The sequence below is a fragment of the Myxine glutinosa genome, chromosome 10, assembly GCF_964187855.1.
Source record: "Myxine glutinosa chromosome 10, kmMyxGlut1.1, whole genome shotgun sequence".
Classification (NCBI taxonomy): Eukaryota; Metazoa; Chordata; class Myxini; order Myxiniformes; family Myxinidae; genus Myxine; species Myxine glutinosa.
This window is the reverse complement of record NC_136270.1, coordinates 81,925,572-81,945,101: the sequence shown is the minus strand read 5'-3', so window position 1 is coordinate 81,945,101 and position 19,530 is coordinate 81,925,572.

Below are 19,530 nucleotides of genomic sequence, written 5' to 3'. Positions count from 1 at the left end.
GAAGTGTAACAATTTTGGAGAAAGTGTAACGAATGTGAAAAGTATGGTTTTGTTGTGTGTAACACCCTCGTAATGTAAATAATGGTCGCAGCCGTCCTCCTAGTTAATTCCATGAAACTTACACACAGGCCACGATATATCTTTTTAAATAGTTTATTTCCTTATTCTATGTAGGCTATATATGTGTTTCCCACTAGATTGACTCTGCATTGTATCAAACAAAATAAGCGTAGGCCCCTTTCAATTTCCCCAATCATCTCCGCTCTCCAAAGTTCCTTTCAAAAGCGGTGCGAGTGGTGTTCAATCTCGCAAGCCGCCATTGCCCATGTGCTAATCTCGGAGAAGAGAGGGGTAGGAGCCGCCAACTCACAGGCGTGGCACGTCGTCATGATCAAAGGGGGAATCGGACAGCCCTAACAGCCAACCAGGACCGCGGTGAGCGACCCGGTAGGCGTGCCCGCGCAGCCGGCGGCTTGATTCCTACCCGAGTAATAAAAGCGACTGGAAGGGACTGCTTCAGGAGAGGACATGAGAGATGAGAGGAGAGATGAGCTGTGAGCTGAGCTGTGAGCTGTGAGCTGTGAGATGAGAGACGCTCCAAACCAAAAAGGAGAGGTACTTGGAGAGGAAACAAGCTTTGGAGAGACGCGCTGAGAGGAGGGAGACGGCTCCACCAGAAGGAGAGGAGGAGGTGTGACCGAGCCAGCGCGTGACGTCCACAGCATCAGCAGCGTCGACGCGACCGAGGATTTTCCCGCCAAAAACGCGAAGAATTGGGAGCTGCTACCTCCAGCCCTGCCGGTTGCAGGGACCTGACCCTGCCTCCCTCTCCAGCAACCCACCGCCGCCATTCCTGCCTGCAATTTCCCCCGTGTAAGTGTGAACGTCGTCTGTCCTAATCGTTGTCCTGGGGTTAAGTAAATTGAATAGTATAAGCTAACGATTCACTGTGTATCTGCTCCTTCCATTCGCTGAATATAACCGATTGCTCTCGTTGCTCTGGCTTGTGAAAATACTTAATAAATCCTGTTATTCCTCCGTACTCTGTCTTCTTCTCTTTTCCTTCTCTTTCGGTCGCTTTAGAGGTTTCCAAATTGAATATCTGTGGTGCGATCTGGTCAACGTTGGGGGAGTCGGGCCAATCGGGGATCCTGTAACGGTCGCGGTGGACCATCCGCTCGGCCCATCATAACATCTAAACCGCAACCGTAACAATATATATATATATATATATATATATATATATATATATATATATATATATATATATATATATATATATATGAAGCACACGGTGCTATGCGCGTGACTTGCTACCAAGGAGGAAGCGGACAACGCGGTAAGTTTATAGTTCTTTATTCCAAAGAGGTCACTGTAGCACTGGCGCGCTCCGGGCTGCGCGCCCGGTGTATATCCTGAGGCCACGCCTACCCTTCGGGCGTGGCCGCCGCCCACTTGGTGTGCGGAATGATGTCACCACGCCAGTGGGCTTTCGTGTCCGCCACACGCGCCCCCCCAGAATTCCCACGCACCTGGAGGGTCAGTTTGCGGGGCAAACGGATGACCCAGCCGAAGCGCCCTCTGGCGACCGGCGGCATCCGGGGTGCAGGGATGCCAGGTGGGATGCCCCCGGCTGTACCCGGGATGGGTGCCGGACCGGGGGGCGGTGTGCCTGCGGTGCTGGGCGGTGCCGGGGTTCCGCCCGCAGGGGGGCGGCCCCGACGTGGGGGCCGAGCCACCGGCGGAGGGTGGTCCACGTCGAGGTGGGCCGGCTTGAGGCGGTCAATGGAGACCCGGTCAGGAGTGCCGCCGATGTCCAGGGTGAAATGTTTCACCCTGGTCTCCAGCACGTGGAAAGGCCCATCGTACGGGGGCCGCAGTGGTGTCCGTTGGGCGTCGTGCCGGACGAAGACGTACTCCGCGGTGCGAAGCTCCGGGGCGACGTGTGTAGGAGGGTGCCCGTGGTGCGCCGTTGGCACCGGGGCGAACCTCCGGGCGGTCTCCTGCAGCGCAGAACGCTCCTGCGCCGCGGCTGTACCTTGGAAGATTTTAATCTTCCTCGGGGAGGAACTCGCCCGGCACCCGCAGCGGTTGTCCAAAGACCAACTCCGCCGCGGATACGCACAGGTCCTCCTTGGGTGCCGTCCGGAGGCCCAGCAGGACCCAGTGGAGCAGGACCCAGGGGAGCCCGTCCGGAGGCCCAGCAGGACCCAGGGTGCGCCATCGGCACCGGGGCGAACCTCCGGGCGGTCTCCTGCAGCGCAGAACGCTCCAGCGCCGCGGCTGTACCTTGGAAGATTTTAATCTTCCTCGGGGAGGAATTCGCCCGGCACCCGCAGCGGTTGTCCAAAGACCAACTCCGCCGCGGATGCGCGCAGGTCCTCCTTGGGCGCCGTCCGGAGGCCCAGCAGGACCCAGGGGAGCCTGTCGACCCAGCCGCCGTCGCGGAGGGTGGCCCGGAGCGCGGCCTTCAACGAGCGGTGGAATCGCTCGCACAGGCCGTTGGCCTGGGGGTGGTAGGCCGTGGTTCGGTGCAGCTGGACCCCGAGCCCCCGCGCGACCGCGGCCCAGAGCTCCGAGGTGAACTGGGGGCCGCGGTCGTACGAGATGTCCGAGGGGGCACCGAACAGGGCGACCCAGGTGGCGATGAACGCCTGCGCGAGGTCTGCCGCCGTCGTCGCCGCCAAAGGCACAGCCTCCGGCCACCGGGTGGTGCGGTCCACCATGGTGAGGACATGGGTGAAATCCCGCGAGGGGGGCAGAGGTCCCACCAGGTCCATGTGAACGTGGTCGAACCGACGTTCCGGCACCGTAAACGGGGCCAAGGGGGCCTGGGTGTGTCGGTGCACCTTTGCGCGCTGGCACGCGAGGCACGTCCTGGTCCAGCCGCGGATGGCCTTCCGGAGGCCATGCCAGACAAACTTGTCGGTGACCAACCGCTGGGAGGCCCTCGTGCCCGGTGGGACAGGACGTGGATGGCGTCAAAAACCTGGCGCTGCCAGCCTGCGGGCACGATGGGGCGAGGCCGCCCGAGGGAGAGGTCGCAAACGAGGGCCGTGCCCGCGCCGTCGAAGGGCACCTCGGTGACGCGGAGGCCCGTGATGGCGGTCCGCAGGGCCTGGACCCTGGGGTCGGTGGCCTGGTCCGCTGCCTACCGGGCATAGTCGATGCCAAGGTGGACAGCGTGGGCGACGGCCCGGGAAAGGCAATCGGCCACCGGGTTGTCCTTTCCCGCGACGTGCCGGATGTCCGTCGTGTACTCGGACACGGCCACGAGGTGACGCTGTTGCCGGGCTGACCACGGCTCGGCGACCTTGCCTATCGCGAAAACCAGCGGCTTGTGGTTGACGAAGGCCGTGAACGCACGGCCCTCGAGCAGATGGCGGAAGTGCCTGACCGCCAGGTGAAGCCCAAGCAACTCACGGTCGAAGGTGCTGTAACGGCGTTCGGGCGGGCGAAGCTGCCGGCTGAAGAACGCCAGCGGTTGCCAACCTCCATGCACCCATTGCTCGTACACCGCGCCCACCGCATAGTCCGAGGCGTTGGAGGTGAGGGCGATCGGTGCATCGAGCGCCGGGTGCGTGAGCATGGTGGCGTTGGCCAAGGCGAGCTTCGCGCCCGAGAACGCCGCGTCCATCTGCTCGGTCCAGGTAATGTCACCTTTGCCCGGCTTCCCTCGAAGGGCCTCGTGTAAGGGGCGCAGGAGCTGGGCGATGCGGGGCAGGAACCGATGGTAAAAGTTTACCATGCCCAGGAACTCCTGGAGCCCCTTGATCGTGTGGGGGCGCGGAAACCCCTTCATCGCCTCCACCTTGGCCGGTAGGGGGACGGCCCCATGCCTGGTGACGCGGTGCCCCAAAAAGTCGATTTCAGCGACACCGAACCGGCACTTGGCGGGGTTCACGATCAGGCCGTGCTGGCCCAGACGTTCGAAGAGCGTGCGGAGATGGTGAAGGTGCTCTTCGCGGGACGCGCTGGCGACGAGGATGTCGTCCAGGTATACGTACAAAAAATCCAAGCCGCGCAAGACGCTGTCCATGAGGCGCTGGAACGCCTGAGCCACATTTTTCAAACCGAAGGGCATCCAAAGAAATTCGAAAAGACCGAATGGCATGATGACAGCCGTCTTCTGGATGTCCTCCGGCCTGACAGGGACCTGATGGTAGCCGCGTACGAGGTCCACCTTTGAAAAGAAGGACATATTCGCCAAGCGGGTGGAAAAGTCCTGAATGTGGGGGACGGGGTAGCGGTCGGGGGTGGTGGCGTCGTTGAGGCACCGGTAGTCCCCGCACGGTCGCCATCCCCCGCCGGGCTTGGGCACGATGTGGAGCGGGGACGCCCACGCGCTCTCGGAGCGCCGCATGATGCCGAGCAGCTCCAGCGTAGTGAACTCCGCTTTAGCTACGGCGAGCTTCGTCGGCTCGAGGCGGCGTGCCCGGGCGTAGACCGGTGGCCCGGCGGTGGGGATGTGGTGTTCCACCCCGTGCTTGACGGTCCCCGCCGAGAAGGTCGGCCACGTGAGGGCCGGAAAACCCGTGAGGAGGCGGGCGAATTCGTCCGCTGCCGGAAGCGTACAGATGAACCTGGCCGGAACGGAACCGCTCAGCAAGCCGCTCGATGAGCCGCTCTGTGAGCTGCTCAACGAGCCGGGCAGTGCACACGCGAGCGAGCTGAACGTCTCAGCCTGGACAAGCGTTCTGCGCTTTACATCGACCAGTAATCCATTAGCACATAAGGAGTCCGCGCTGAGCAGTGCCATGGGCACGTCGGCCATAACGAACGACCAACGGAAAACCTGCCCTCCGAACCGCAGAGAGAGACAGCGTTTTCCGTACGTGCGTATAGACGTACCATTGGCCGCAAGCAGCGCGGGACCTCGGCTCGCGGTGTGCTTGTCAGACGTACCGGCAGGAACGACACTCACCTGCGCTCCCGTATCGCACAGGTAACGGTGCCCGGACAAGGTGTCCGTTATGTACAGCAGGCTGTTGGAATTGCCGACGCTCACCGTTGCCACCGAGCGCCGGCTCGCCCGTTTGCCGACCTGCCGAATGAGCACGGCGGGCGACACTGCCGAGCCTCGTGGCCGAACTTGGTGTGGAAGGAACACCAGGCGGGCAGCTGCGGCGTCGGAGGCCGCGGTTTTCTTCGCGGCGGCGGCGGTGGTGGTGGGCGGGGCGTGACGGCGGACACGAGGTGCGTTGCATCGGGCAAAGATTCGGGAGCCTCGGAAGCCTCGGGAGCTGCAACCGCGCCAAGACTCGCCTGCGTGTCCAAAGCCGTGTAGTATTTGTCGGCCTCAGCAGCGAGCGCACGGGGTTCCGTTAACGCAGAACCAGCCAAAGCGAGGCGGACTCGTGCTGGCAACTGGCGTCTAAACAACGCCCGGAATAGAGCGTTCGGGGTTTCGTCGCCCATGAGCGCCAGCATATGGTCCATACGGACCGACGGTCGCGTGTCCCCGATCTCGGGGAGGTCCAAGAGGCGATCGGCCCATGCGTCCACCGTAAGGCCGAACGTGGCGAGGAGGAGACGCTTGACCGCCTCATACTTGCCGTCGGCAGGTGGATCCCTTAGGACCGATACGACGCGGGTGGCCGTGCCGGGCCCGAGGGCGGCGACCACATGGCAGTACATGGTCTCGTCCACCGTGATGCCTCGAAGTCGGAACTGGGCTTCCGCCTGCAGGAACCAAACTTTGGCTTGTGACTCCCAGAATTCGGGGAGCTTGATGGAGACCGCGTTGGTAGCCATTGTTGCGGCGGTTTTGGGGAGTCAGCGACGGCTGACTCGAATGTCGGAGGTCACCAATGAAGCACGCGGTGCTACGCGCGTGACTTGCTACCAAGGAGGAAGCGGACAACGCGGTAAGTTTATAGTTCTTTATTCCAAAGAGGTTATTGTAGCACTGGCGCGCTCCGGGCTGCGCGCCCGGTGTATATCCTGAGGCCACGCCTACCCCTCGGGCGTGGCCGCTGCCCACTTGGTGCGCGGAATGATGTCACCACGCCAGTGGGCTTTCGTGTCCGCCACATATATATATATATATATATATATAATTAATTTGAAATAAAATATTTGGAGAAAAATTATTTGGGATACACAACGTCAACAGTGAAGGGCGTGTTCATTTACCAAGTTTCTTGTGAAGCGCTCGCCAAGTGGCTTCAACATTCAAGCAAGCACCCCATTCGAAACTGTTGATAAGGAATGGCTACCTTGACAAACGCTAGTGACAAACATTGACAAAACTAGTTGACTAGTTGTCAAACGAATGGCTAGCTAGCTGCTTGGTAATTGACCACATCCTAGTTTTGCCTTTTTTCACAGCTTGGTGTTTGTAAATCAAGAGACCTATGATATGTATGATGCACAATCAATGGTGTTCTATTTAAGCTGGAAATCAGCATTAAACGATTCGTGCAAATGTCAGACACTGTCGCTAACTACACTGTCACGGCTTTATAAAAGGCATAGAAGAGAAGCATCTCTAAATGTAATCAACTAAAATTATGACCGATTTATCGAAATTCCCAAATGCCAGAATTTTTTTTTTTTTGTTACAGGAAAACGAATATAATTATATTTACACGTGAGGAGAGGAAAATGCTGTAAGTCGTCTGAAGGCCAACTCGAAAACTTTTATGTTAATTTGAATGTTGATGGGAAGACATTTCTCTCCCTCTCTCTCTCTCTCTCTCTCTCTCTCTCTCTCTCTCTCTCTCTCTCTAATCTCTCTAATCTCTAATCTCTAATCTAATAAGTGATTGGAATCTCTAATCTCTAATCTAATCTAATCTCTCTAATCTAATCTCTCTAATCGTATGAACTTTTCTTTTTCTACACGGGTTTTTATTTTTGGAATACCACTTCTTACAAAAATCGCGCTAAGACTGCTCTTGCTAATTTCTTAATTTCTATTGGAAAATTAGCAATCTACAAGACAAGAAAAGCAAACCTCCTGGCAAATGCTGATATTTGATGTGATAATTGTGTTTATGTCTCTGGTCATGGCAAGGTTGCGCTTGAAATTTTCTTTTTGCCAAATGAAAGCTGATTTACAAACCTTTGTGGAAAAATGGTGTGTAAAGGGGGGGGGGGGGGGGGGGGTTTAAACTTGACAATGGTTTGTTAAATTTTTTATGTTTGGAATGACTTTATTATTTGCATGACTTGTGTGGTTTTCTTACCTTTATAATAAAAGAGCTTCAAAAGTCAAAAAGTCTCTCTCTCTCTCTCTCTCTCTCTCTCTGTCTCTGTGTCTCTGCCTCTGTCTCTGTCTCTGTCTCTCTGTCTCTCTGTCTCTCATATATATCATCATCTCATTTCATCTCTGCACTGTATTGCCATGTAGTGCCCTCTGCTGGTACCAAAGCAAAACAGATTTGCTTAATGAAATACTAGCAGGAGTACCCGGCGTTGCGGGGGGGGGGGGGGGGGGGAGGGGGAGGAGGGAGTGGGGGAGGCAGGAGAGGGAGGGGTGAGGAGGGGAGTCTGGGGAGTGGAAGGGGGAGGGGAGTGAGAGGTGAGGGGAGACAGGGGGGGGGGAAGATATACTACATATACATCTTTTGGGGGGTGAGTGGGGTGGCTTTGACAGGCTCCTCCATTTTGGGGGAGGGGAGTGTTATGTTTGCAATTCACATGTTTATAATTGATATGTTTGGAATGTGGGAGTGACGTCATCGGAAACGGAAATGATGGTTAGGGTAGAAAGTGTGGGAGGAGCTGAGAGAGGCACGCAGTTTGGCATGAGGCCTGAGGCCGAAGGCTGGGTGATTGGTGATTAAACCATTGACGTTCACAAGCAGTACGTTTCGTGTGATTACTGGATACAACAATTAGCGACGAGGATGGGATATATTTCATTACCTCCACCGGCACCATTCCTGCCGGTCCCAGGCGAACCCGATCTCGTGCAACTGCTTCAGGCACCCTTGTCCACTGTTGTTTCCATGGATTCACTTTGTAAAGGGCCCCAGGACGACGCTCTGTTTACCACACTCCGTACCTACATTACAGGGGGGTGGCCGTCCAACGTGAAAGGGGAGCTGTTACCCTACTACAGAGTGAGAGCAGAATTATCCTGCTGGGAGGATGTCTGCATTGCCAGAGGTCACCGAACCTTGATTCCGGCATCCCTTGGAGTGCAGGTCTTACGAATGGCACATGAGGGACACCTTGGTGTAGTGAAAGTTAAACAGCGCTGCAGAGACATTGTCTGGTGGCCCACCATCGATCACGACATCGAACTGATGGTCAAGGATTGCACTGCATGTCTCCTCAGCGGAAAATCCACTCAGACAACTCCTGCCCCTCTATCCCCTATACAGTGGCCATCCGCACCTTGGAAACATCTCCAGGTGGACCTCTGTGGAGAACTGCATGGTGCACCAGCCCATGCCCGTTACCTACTCGTGGTGTATGACCTCCATTCAAAGTGGCCTGAAGCTTTGCCGCTGGGGTCAGTCACCACGCAATCGGTTATTCAAAAGCTTGATTCATTGTTTGCCCGGTGGGGTCTCCCAGATATCATTACCACAGACAACGGACCCCAATTTATTTCTGCTGACTTTACAGCTTACCTGGCAGAGAGAGCTATCAAGCACATTAGAACAGCCGTATACCGTCCTCAAGCTAATGGAGGTGTGGAGCGCCTCAACCAGACGCTAAAGAATGGCATCCGTGCTTACCTGACCGAAGGTTGGCAGTTTGAAGCAGCTCTCTTGCAAACACTCTTACACTTTCGGGCCTCCAAGCACACAACTACAGGGGTATCCCCCGCGTCGCTGATGCTGGGAACGGAACTACAACTCCCGCTCAATCGCCTTGGCTTAACCAAGGGTAGTCCTACATCGTCAGCTACACGTTTGCAGGTAGAGACCCAGCAGCAGCGTATGAAGTTGAGGTTTGACCAGTCCAAAAGGGCCAAACCACCGACGTTACAGGAGCGGGACTGGGTGCGTGTCTGGCTGCCTCAGCGTCGCAACAAGCTGCAGCCTCGATGGTCGGACCCATTGCAAATCGTTAAGAGATTGGGAGCAGCCACCTATCGTCTACACGATGGATCACGATGGCATGCAAATCGCTTGAGGAAGGTTCCTGTATCACCGGTCAGGCAAGGACAGGGAAGCATTTCTCCTCTTCTTTCCTGGCAGCCGCTAACTGGGATTGACAACAGGCCTGCGGACACACCTGCACCTCCAAGGGCTCCTCAAGTTGTTCAGCGATTTTGCTCTTTCACGAGCCTCGACTCTGTATACAAAAAAAAAAAAAAAAAAAAAAGGGCTACGCAACAGCCTACATGAATGAAGGACTATGTGATTGGCTAATTGCTTTTGAAAAGGTGAGGGAATTGTTATGTTTGCAATTCACATGTTTATAATTGATATGTTTGGAATATGGGAGTGACGTCATCGGAAACAGAAATGACGGTTAGAGTATAAAGTGTGGGAGGAGCTGAGAGAGGCACACGGTTTGGCATGAGGCCTGAGGCCAAAGGCTGGGTGATTGGTGATTAAACCGTTGACGTTCACAAGCAGTACGTTCCGTGTGATTACTGGGTACAACAGGGAGGAAGGTAAGGAGGAACATTTACCCGTGCAAAGAGTGCATTAACCTCAGTGTTTCCCAGGTAAAAAAGTGAATTGTAATACTCTCTGCCATCATCACCAGGTGGTGCTACAAGGTACACATTTACATAGATAATTTAAGCCCCTCTCATAGTCTCCCCACATCCCCGCATGAGGCCGCGGCCACATAGCCTATGTTACACCCAGACAAAGTTGTATTTGCATTTGGACCTCGAGTAAAGTATATAAGGGTTTATAGCTGGAGTACCCAGCGTTGCCCAAGCAAAAAAGAAACATTAACATATTTGAAATGAGAGAAAATATAATGGAAAAGCAATCACATCCAAATCAGAATCCGTCACAGATATCAAATCATCATTTTTCCTTTTCGTTGAATATATGCTGGTGAATGTGCCATTGATCACGTTTCTTAGTTAATTATGATGACGTTCATGAAGAAGAAGAAGCCTTACCACCAACTTTGACCGCTTCCGGAATTGTTTGATTATTTGTGTTAAAATGTCTGGTGGTTGTTTTGTATTTATTTATGCGAATATGTACTTGTATACATGGTGTGATTGGCATACATGTACTATCGATGGGGAACCATGAGTGATGTGCACGTTACAGATGTGCTGTTAACATAACGATTGCTAGAGTTGTTCACGCTGGATGCGAGTCAAATAAAGTTACGATCGGCTTTGGCTTCTCGTTGAATACAAATAGGAACGTGGCATATCGAAGAACTAAACAGCTGCCGGTACTTTAATTAATGCAGGAAGCGGCAGAGTGGATAGAAAGACGTGAAGGACGAGGCAGCGTGAACGCCGAGTCGCCCTCGGAGCCGTCGTGCATACGTAATATGTAGATGGGCTGCAGGAATGTACCAACTACTTTGTGAGATATCGTTTCGAAGTACGGCATCTTGCATTTCAGACTACATGGGACAGACGTTGCGATTTGTACCAAGGGTGCCGGCGATAGTTCACCTGCCCTTTCGCGGGGGACACCGTGGGATCTTTGATGGACTCCAACAAAACTAATGCAGGAAGACGGGATGCCTGTTTAACATCTATCCGGGGGACGGCTCACACATTGTTGAATCGCCCTGTCTGTGAAACATCGGGATGACAGTTTATAATGGGGTCAGGATTCGAACCTAAGCCAGATCCCTGTCTGTCTGTTTGTCTATGAGTGGGACATCTCAAAAAGTTTTGACCAGACTTGACCAGAACGTAAATGGTATTGTGATAAATAAATAAATGGTGTTGTGTGTGATGAAAGTGATTATGGTTCAGGGGGCATTATGTCTGATGAATTGCCTTGAAGGCAGCGCTCACGAGGAGTGTACTTCGAGTTGCATACGAGTTGTCCAGGTTGTTATTACGAGTGAAGATGACTACCGGGGCCCTGGGATGTAAGGTCAGGGAATCAATTGAGGAGCAGGTGCAGGTGTACTCTGATCTCCTGTTCGGAGGAAGGTAATTGTGGTTTAATTGTGGTTATAGTTTCACCTCTGTCTGTCTGTCCTGCTGTGTTTGTGCAGCCGGCCATGGTGTTATATTGATGAAACATGGATTTCAAAGAGGACGCGGACAGGGAGCCGGACGAGCAGGGACACGGAGAAGGCCAAAGCTGCAAAACCATGAGTTCTGTGCACGATTCTATAAGAAGGCCGAAATTGAGGTCGAGTATTCTCGTGGGCTGGAGCGACTTGCTGAACGATTTATGATCAGGACGTGTTCCTCAAAGGACCACCAGATGTTCAAGAGAGATCGAAGCCTGCTCCATAACACTCTGTCTCCTGTTGGCTGGTTCAGTCGGGGCAGGGTGTGAGAGCGGAAATCATGCCACGCGGGGAGAGGTCAGAATGGTATAAGTTTTGCGTAGATTGGTTCGGTTCATGTGGCGTGCATAAGGTGTGAAATATTATGAGTGTGATTTGGCGGACAGTCTGATAATGTCTAGCCAGGTGTGCCTGCAGGGGAAATTGCGGCAACCTATGGTTTGATTCTCACGTATTGTGGGGTTCTCACGCATGGTCATGTTGGTATATGATGCTAGCGATGGTGCTATATGATGTGTATAATTATGTACATGTGTGTGATATGGAGTATGTTTACATGAAACTGAAGTGTGCCTGGAGGTGGCGGCGAGAGTGCCGGGATGAGTTCTGGTTTATGTTGGATCAAGCAATTGTCAAATATGGTCATATACTGTTGGGTATATGTCATGGGTTGTTGGTCTTGTCAACATGCTGCTGTCGAGGTAGAGTGATAGACGTTGGAGTGCGGAGTTGTGAGCACCTTGTGTGATTTTGGCAGGGAACACGCTGCTTGGGTTCTCTGTGAGGGGGGCTTTGTCTGGTGGCTGGTGTTGCTGAGGATGTGGGGGCCTTGTTGTTTGGCCATAATTGTCAACTGCAGGATGATCCATGTCTGGGTATCGCCTGCATGGTGTATGTGCAAGGTGAATGAGTCACCTGTTGTGGTCACCTACTGTGAATTGTTGTGGAACATTTGGAATGTCCCCTATTAATAATTTTCACAAAAGCAAATGAACATACAACGATGGGACAAATAGATTTGTAAGTGTTTTGTGTGAGGATTTTTATTTACAGGCCCATGGAGGTACCAGCAAAGGAGAGGCCACAAGATCAACCTGCGGGAAAAACGAGTCGGAAGGAAGATCATGTTGTGAGTTAAATGACGAGTTAAATCCAATAACATTGTAAATTAATGTCAAAAGTCAAGTGCTTGGAGGGTAAAATTCAGATTGAAACGTACAAGTGGCATTGACACTACCAGCTGTGATGTGGTTGGAATGGTTGGTAAGTTGGGTTTCGTCCCATTTGTCGAGCATTAGGTGGTGAAACTTGATCTTAATCGGGGAGGACACCTGTCTGGGGCTGGCGGGCCAAGGTGTGTGCCCTGAGGGAATTGTTCTGTAAATGTTTAATTGGTTTTAAACTTCATGTTGGTATATTTTGGGAGAATTGACCTGGTAGCTCGAGAGGATTGTGTCCTATGGTCAGTTTTTTGGGATTTATGGAGCAATTCAGGTTTCTGTATCTGTTTGTTTTGACCAAAGAACAGATTTTATTTAAAGATGGTCGGAGTAAGTGCCAAGATGGGAAGAGAAAGTCATATAAAATGAAGCATTTTGTAGTGGCAAGTGCGTTGGCAAGGCTCAGCTTTTAAGAATGAGGATACCAATCCAGATGTTGGAGTTTTTGGGGTGATTTCTCACCATTGGGAGACAGGGCCGAAGATGATGTCTCGGAATATTGGGGACAGATTTGGATGGGACTCGGTGGATGAGTTGGTTGGGTGACGGGAGAAGGTCGATTGTGTGGTTTGAGTTGGCTTGCATGTTTGCACGTTGGCTTGCATGTTTGATTCATGGAAAGATGGTTATACGTGCAAGGGAGGGGTGGAGAGAACAGATTTTCGGTGTTTCCAAAAATTTGGTGAAATCCGAGTTTGACATGGATTTCGGTTTAAGAATTTTTCGGCTCGTTGGTCTAAATATTGTTCATATTTGGAAGATGAAGGTATTTGTGTCTGTGATTGTGGAGCTTAGATGGTCCAATATGAGTTATGAATGAACGTTGGGTCTTGAATATTTGATGGTTGTGGTCGAGTAGCTGAGTGGTGCTCCGTGGGATTGCAGAAGCATGGCATTGTTGCACTGTTTGAAAATGGCAGGAAAGTGGGTGCCTGTGCTAGTAGCATAACATTTACTTTGTAATCTCTGGACAAGTAATGGAATTGATAACGGAAAGGTTTTATGATGTAGAGATCGGGCGGCATGTTGGAACACTAGTGTTGAGCTGTGATCAAACGCTTTGCTTTGTGATTGAGATCTTGGTTGTGAAATGCAGTATGACGTCAGTGTGATTGATCCCTTTGTGGTCGAGCTGGGTCTCACATGAGTGTTGTACGCACGATAAATACAGCAAGTAATCACGTGATCGTGTCGTGACGTTATGGTGTTCAATGTCATTCACTCTGTTGTGTCTGTCTGTGACTGAGTCTGTGGTGTCACTGTGTTGGCATGCAATGCGAGAGTTCCCGGAAGGCAATTCAGAAGCGGTGAATGCATAATCATATGCTACGAATCTAAATAGTGGAGATGAGTGTACGCATGCGTGGGAACAGGGATAGACGAATGTGTGAAGAGGAAGATGGTGCGCTCTTCCCGATGTGCGCGGTTGGGCAGTTCCAGGTGGTGTGGTCTGCGGCCCGGAGGGATAGCAACAACATATTTCGTTGCGTGTTTCGTTCTCTTTATGAGCCTAATGGGTGTCGTTACAGGGAGCAGGGAAAACACGGACTACATATTCATGCATGCGCAAACAGATGTGAAATTGTGATGTACAAAGGATGCGCTCTCTCTCATTATTGTTACCTAGCAACAGGATTGTGATGTGATGCGGCTGTGTAATATTTTTGCATTTAAAATGATTATTGAGATATTCAAATATGATGGTCCAGTAATGCAAGTGGATATGAGAAATATGTGCTTCAGATTTGAGTTGGAGGAGCGAGACAACGTCGCACGGTGCAGGATGAGGAAAGGCGGTGAGTTTCTTCTTCCCATTGGCAGGTACTGTGATGAACAGTTATCAACTAGATAAATTAGCATTTGTATTAGGGTAAGTCGCAAATGAGTCAATAGAGGCAGATCATGCATTGTTAGATGCTGTGGTGGAGATGAGAACAATGATAATGCAGAAGAGTGGCACTTGACTTACTTTTAGCAGAAAAGGGGGGAGTTTGCGGAATTGTGGAAGGTAGATGTTGTGTGTGGATTCCAGACCCGACACAGGGATGCAGGCAGCCATTAAGAAGATGAGGGAGATAAGTACCAATTTGAAGGATGAAAGATTGGACAGAGAGAAGTGGAGAATAGGAGTCTGGTTGGAAAGCATCTTCGGAGGATGGGGAGCAAAGATTGTTCATTGGCTGATGGTAGCCGTGGGACTCCTAATAACTAGCATCCTTGTTATTGGATGCTTGAAACTGTTGATCCGTGTGTGCATCAGTAAGTTTTGCGATGCAGGTACAGGTGAACAAAACATGGTGGTCCAGGAACCGGGGGAAGATGCACGAGACATCCCCATAGATGCACGAGAACTGCCACTCCCTTCAACCATGTACCAGAACGGTGCGAGGGTTCAAGATCTGCCACCTTCCTATTCCCTCACCACCTTGCCCTCAACCCTTGACGTTGAGTTAGCTAAATCTTGCACAGCCGGCACGATAGCCCGTATCCAAGAGTTAGCTACACAAACCATGCGTGAGCTGGAAAGATCTCTGGAGCAAGCTGACGGTTCCGACTCAAGCGAGCGTGAGTGGCGAAGATTGTGTAATATCGGGCTTGAAGCCCACTACCATCTGCGTGTGACGGAAGAGGGGTTCATCACTTACTCTATGAGGTACAAGGTGAATCACGGATAACGGACAAATACTTCTATGAAATCCCCTAGTGGTACACGGGTGATAATACATTTCTTCATTTAAGATGTTTATTAAAGGGGAGCTTGAATGGGATTTCATTCAATCCCCATCCTGACGGGGGCGGTAATGTTCCAGGCTGAAGACACTGTGACCATTTCTCTGGTGGCTGGTTGTCAGGCTTTGAAAAACTGTTGACACAAATATCCCATGATTGGCCTTGGCGAAGCATTCTTTCCGAATGAGACTTATCCTGCCTTGTCAACTTTGTACAATTTCTCTTTGAGGTGGCAGTCTGTGTACTTGGGAAGGGATTTGATCACAGGACTTTGTTTTGAGTTCTTTGATCTTTGAGGGAAGTATATTAAGCCGACTACGGGTTGTGGCTCGCTGCGATGTTGGGGCCGGCTGTGGACGCCAACGTCTCCCATGCATGTATTCCTATCTATAATAAATCTCTTGTACACTGTTCGAGTTCAACCAGGTGCTTATTAAACCCACGACACGTATGCCAAATTTGGTGGACATTGGCCCAGCCATGTTTTTTCTATTATTTTCAGACATACACAAAGATAATTGCCATATTTAATATCGTGGGACATCTTCTCCACTCTCCTCCTTCTAATCCCTCCATTCTCATTTCTTCCATCTCTCTCGTGTTCAGCCCGAATGCTGGTTCAATGCTGCCGAAGCTGCACAGCAAGGAATACACTGGTTAGTTTGCCTTTGCCTCCCCAGTGCTGATGAAGAAATTTGTAATTTGTTCAGGGTGCTAGTGATAACTTACCTTCTACTCGCCACGAAATACACAATGGGATATTCAATGCTTAACAACTAATGCTAACAGTAACAGACGAGACACCCAGTTGAGCGTTCTTCCCAGGGAGGGCACAGCTTGTGATGCAACACCCTGCCTACGAAGCACCAATGTGAGAGTTTATCGTCACATATGGAATCAAAGCCAAACTAGATAGCTGAAAGGTAAGTGAGGGAGGTGAGAGTGAGGTTGACCTCTGCACCATCCTGCCAGACTCTCAAAAGACTAATGTCAGACTAACCAAACCCAGTCAACCATTGAATACACCTACCAAAGGTGGGCAGAGGTAATGTTTTCACCACTCTCTGTTTATCTGTCTCAAAAAGTTATGGATGGATACGGATGAAATTTGGTGGATAGGTTAGGTGTGCGATATGGAAGAATTGATTCAATTTTGGTGACGATCCGAATCCGAATCCGGATACTACAATTGAAAAAAAATTTTGAGTGATTTTTCACCATTGAGTGATCGGGCCAAAAACAATATATAGCACAATATCTCAGAAAGTAAAAGACGAATTCAGACAAAACTTTGGGGACAGATTGTGTATGTGACAAAGCCAAATCTATTCTATTTTGGTGAATATCCGAACCCGGATACGAGAATTTTTTTGTCCCCCGTTGCACCGCGTAGCGAAAGGGGGACTATGGTTTTCCCCTCCGTCCATGTGTCTGTCCGTGCGTGCGTGCGGGCGTGCATGCGTGCGGCGTGTGGGCGTGCATGCATAAGCGAAGGACCACATTCGAATTTGGTGTGTGGGTGCAACCCACGTCAAAATCCAAGATGGCCGCCGCCATGTATGTCTGATGCCATGTATGTCTGAACCTTGTGAGCTGAATATCTTGAAAAATAAGCGAAGTACCAACTTCTAATCTGGTGTGTGGGTGTATCTAGGCATAAGGAAGAACGCTATTGAAAATTGGGTCGCCACGTCAAAATCCAAGATGGCCGCCACCATGTATGTCTGAACCTTGTGAGATTAATATCTTGAAAAATAAGCGCAGTACCAACTTCTAATCTGGTGTGTGGGTGTATCTCGGCATAACGAAGAAAGCTATTGAAAATTGGGTCGCCACGTCAAAATCAAAGATGGCCGCCGCCTTGTATGTCTGAACCTTGTGAGATGAATATCTTGAAAAATAAGCGAAGTACCAACTTCTAATTTTGGTGTGTGGGTGTATCTCGGCATAAGGAAGAACGCTATTGAAAATTTGGTCGCCATGTCAAAATCCAAGATGGCCGCCACCATATATATGTCTGAACCTTGTGAGCGAAATATCTTGAAAAATAAGCGAAGTTCCAACTTATAATCTGGTGTGTGGGTGTATCTAGGCATAAGGAAGAACCCTATTGAAAATTGGATCGCCACGTCAAAATCCAAGATGTCCGCCGCCATGTATGTCTGAGCCTTGTGAGCGGAATATCTTGAAAAATAAGCGAAGTACCAACTTCTAATCTGGTGTGTGGGTGTATCTACGCATAAGGGAGAACGGTATTGAAAATTGGGTCGCCACTCAAAATCCAAGATGGCCGCCTTGCGTCTTCCACTTTGTCAACTCGCATCACTTCACCGACGGGGGACCTAGGCGTAACGCTTGTTTTTATTATTTCGTGATTTTTCACCATTGAGCGATTGGTCCAAAAACAATATTTAGCAGGATATCTCAGAAAGTAATAGACGGATTCAGACAAAACTTTGGGGACAGATTGTGTATGTGACAAGGCCAAATCAATTCTATTTTGGTGAAGATCCGAATCCAGATAAGAGAATTTTTTTGCATTCGTTAATGATTTTCACCATTGATAGGTATATTATATTATATAATAATAATAATAATAATTATTATTATTAATATTATTATTATTATTATTATTAATATTATTATTATTATTATTATGTTATATTATATTATTATTATATTATATTGATAGGTATATTGATAGGTATTGATTTGTAGTGATAGGGCCAAAACCAATATAAAGCACGATATCTCAGAACGTTATGGGCAAGTGTGGACGAAACGTGGTGGACAGATTGGGTATGTGACAAGGACAAATCTATTCGATTTTGGTTCAGGTCATAATCCAAATCCGGCCTATCAGTGGGATACAAAACGTAAGCTGTTCAACCTGGCGAAGGTATACGCTCTCCCGAGTGACGTTATAATTCTTGCTGCAAAGGTGACTTCAAAAGGTGTTGTTAGATTTTCTGAAAAGGCTTTACCACTTACCAGCTATCAGGTATAATTTAACACAATATATATATATATATATATATATATATATTTCCCATATAATTTGTAGTTATGATTTCTGATGCAGTCATTAAGTTATTACAGTAGAATTAGAACTTTACAGGACAAAATGAGAATGATTCCAGTTTCCGAAGAATATCACGTGGCGGCGCTGTTACCGTAACAAAGCACGAAACTGTCACCTGAACTCATCCTTTTTGATCATTGTTGGATCTTGGTTGGCAAAACCATTCTGGCACATCCGATGCCACATTGGATTTCACCTTGAAAGCTTCGTGAAGTGCTTCATTGTATTCATTATGTCGTAATTACAGATCAAAAGAGCACAGTGTACCTTGTAAAAACATCGGATTCACCTTCTTGGCATTTTCAATCTGAAAACAGGTCGTTGTGCTGCGAACTCTGGTTTGATGACATACTGGGGGACGAGGTCCAACTTATTTACCCACCATGAATGAATGCTTCCAGTCTGTCACATTTTCCAGCGATGAGTGGGGTTCTTGATGTTATTGGAATGTAAGCCATGTTTATGAACACAAGCTGAACACTCGGTAGAGCGCACACCTCTGTCAGGGCTGAACAGTTTACATTTTGTATCCCACTGATAGGTCAGATCGGGATTCGGACCTGAACCAAAATCTCATCGGCTTGTTCTTGTCACCGAACCAACTCATCCCCCAACTTTAGCCAACTCATCATCTTCATCTCTTCTTGTGAAATTGTCAAAATCAAGACTCTCTGCTCACCTTCACTCCCTCACTCCTCTTTTCTCCCGCCTCTGGAACAAACGCCCTCACTCTCTTCAATCTCACTCCTCCCTCCAGGTCTTTAAAACAGCTGTTCACCACCATCTCTTGTCTTCCCCCGTCCAAAACCTTGATCGTTTATACCCACATTAATTCACCTACTTCAAAATTCATTCTTTCCTGAACGTCCCTGTAGTGTCCATCTTGTTTATCCCGTGTACCCCGTCGCAACCATCTCCCTTCCACAGATCTCCCGATGTCCCTGTTCTCCACTGTTGTTGTGCTTCCCTTTCTCTCCCCAGCTTGTATCCCACTCCCTTTATTACCTTCGCAAGAGAAAAGGTTATTGCATTTGAGTCCGTTTGTCCGTTTGTCTGTTTGTCCGCACAGAATAAATACGATTTTCTCTGCAACTGTTGGTCCGATTGACAGGAAATTTTCACCACAGGTGCATCTCCACCTGTAGAATATTTTTTAATGAAAAGTATGACGTCATAGGTCACGTGGTTTGGCCGCCACCTTGGGAAAACCGAAAAATTTTGCACCTCTATATCTCCGAAAGTGCTGAATATAAAAAAATTGAGACATGGCTCATTGTAAAGAACTCTCCATGGGGAATAAAATATGTTAATGATGATGTCATAGGTGCCTCCATTATGACGTCATAATTCGACAAGTAC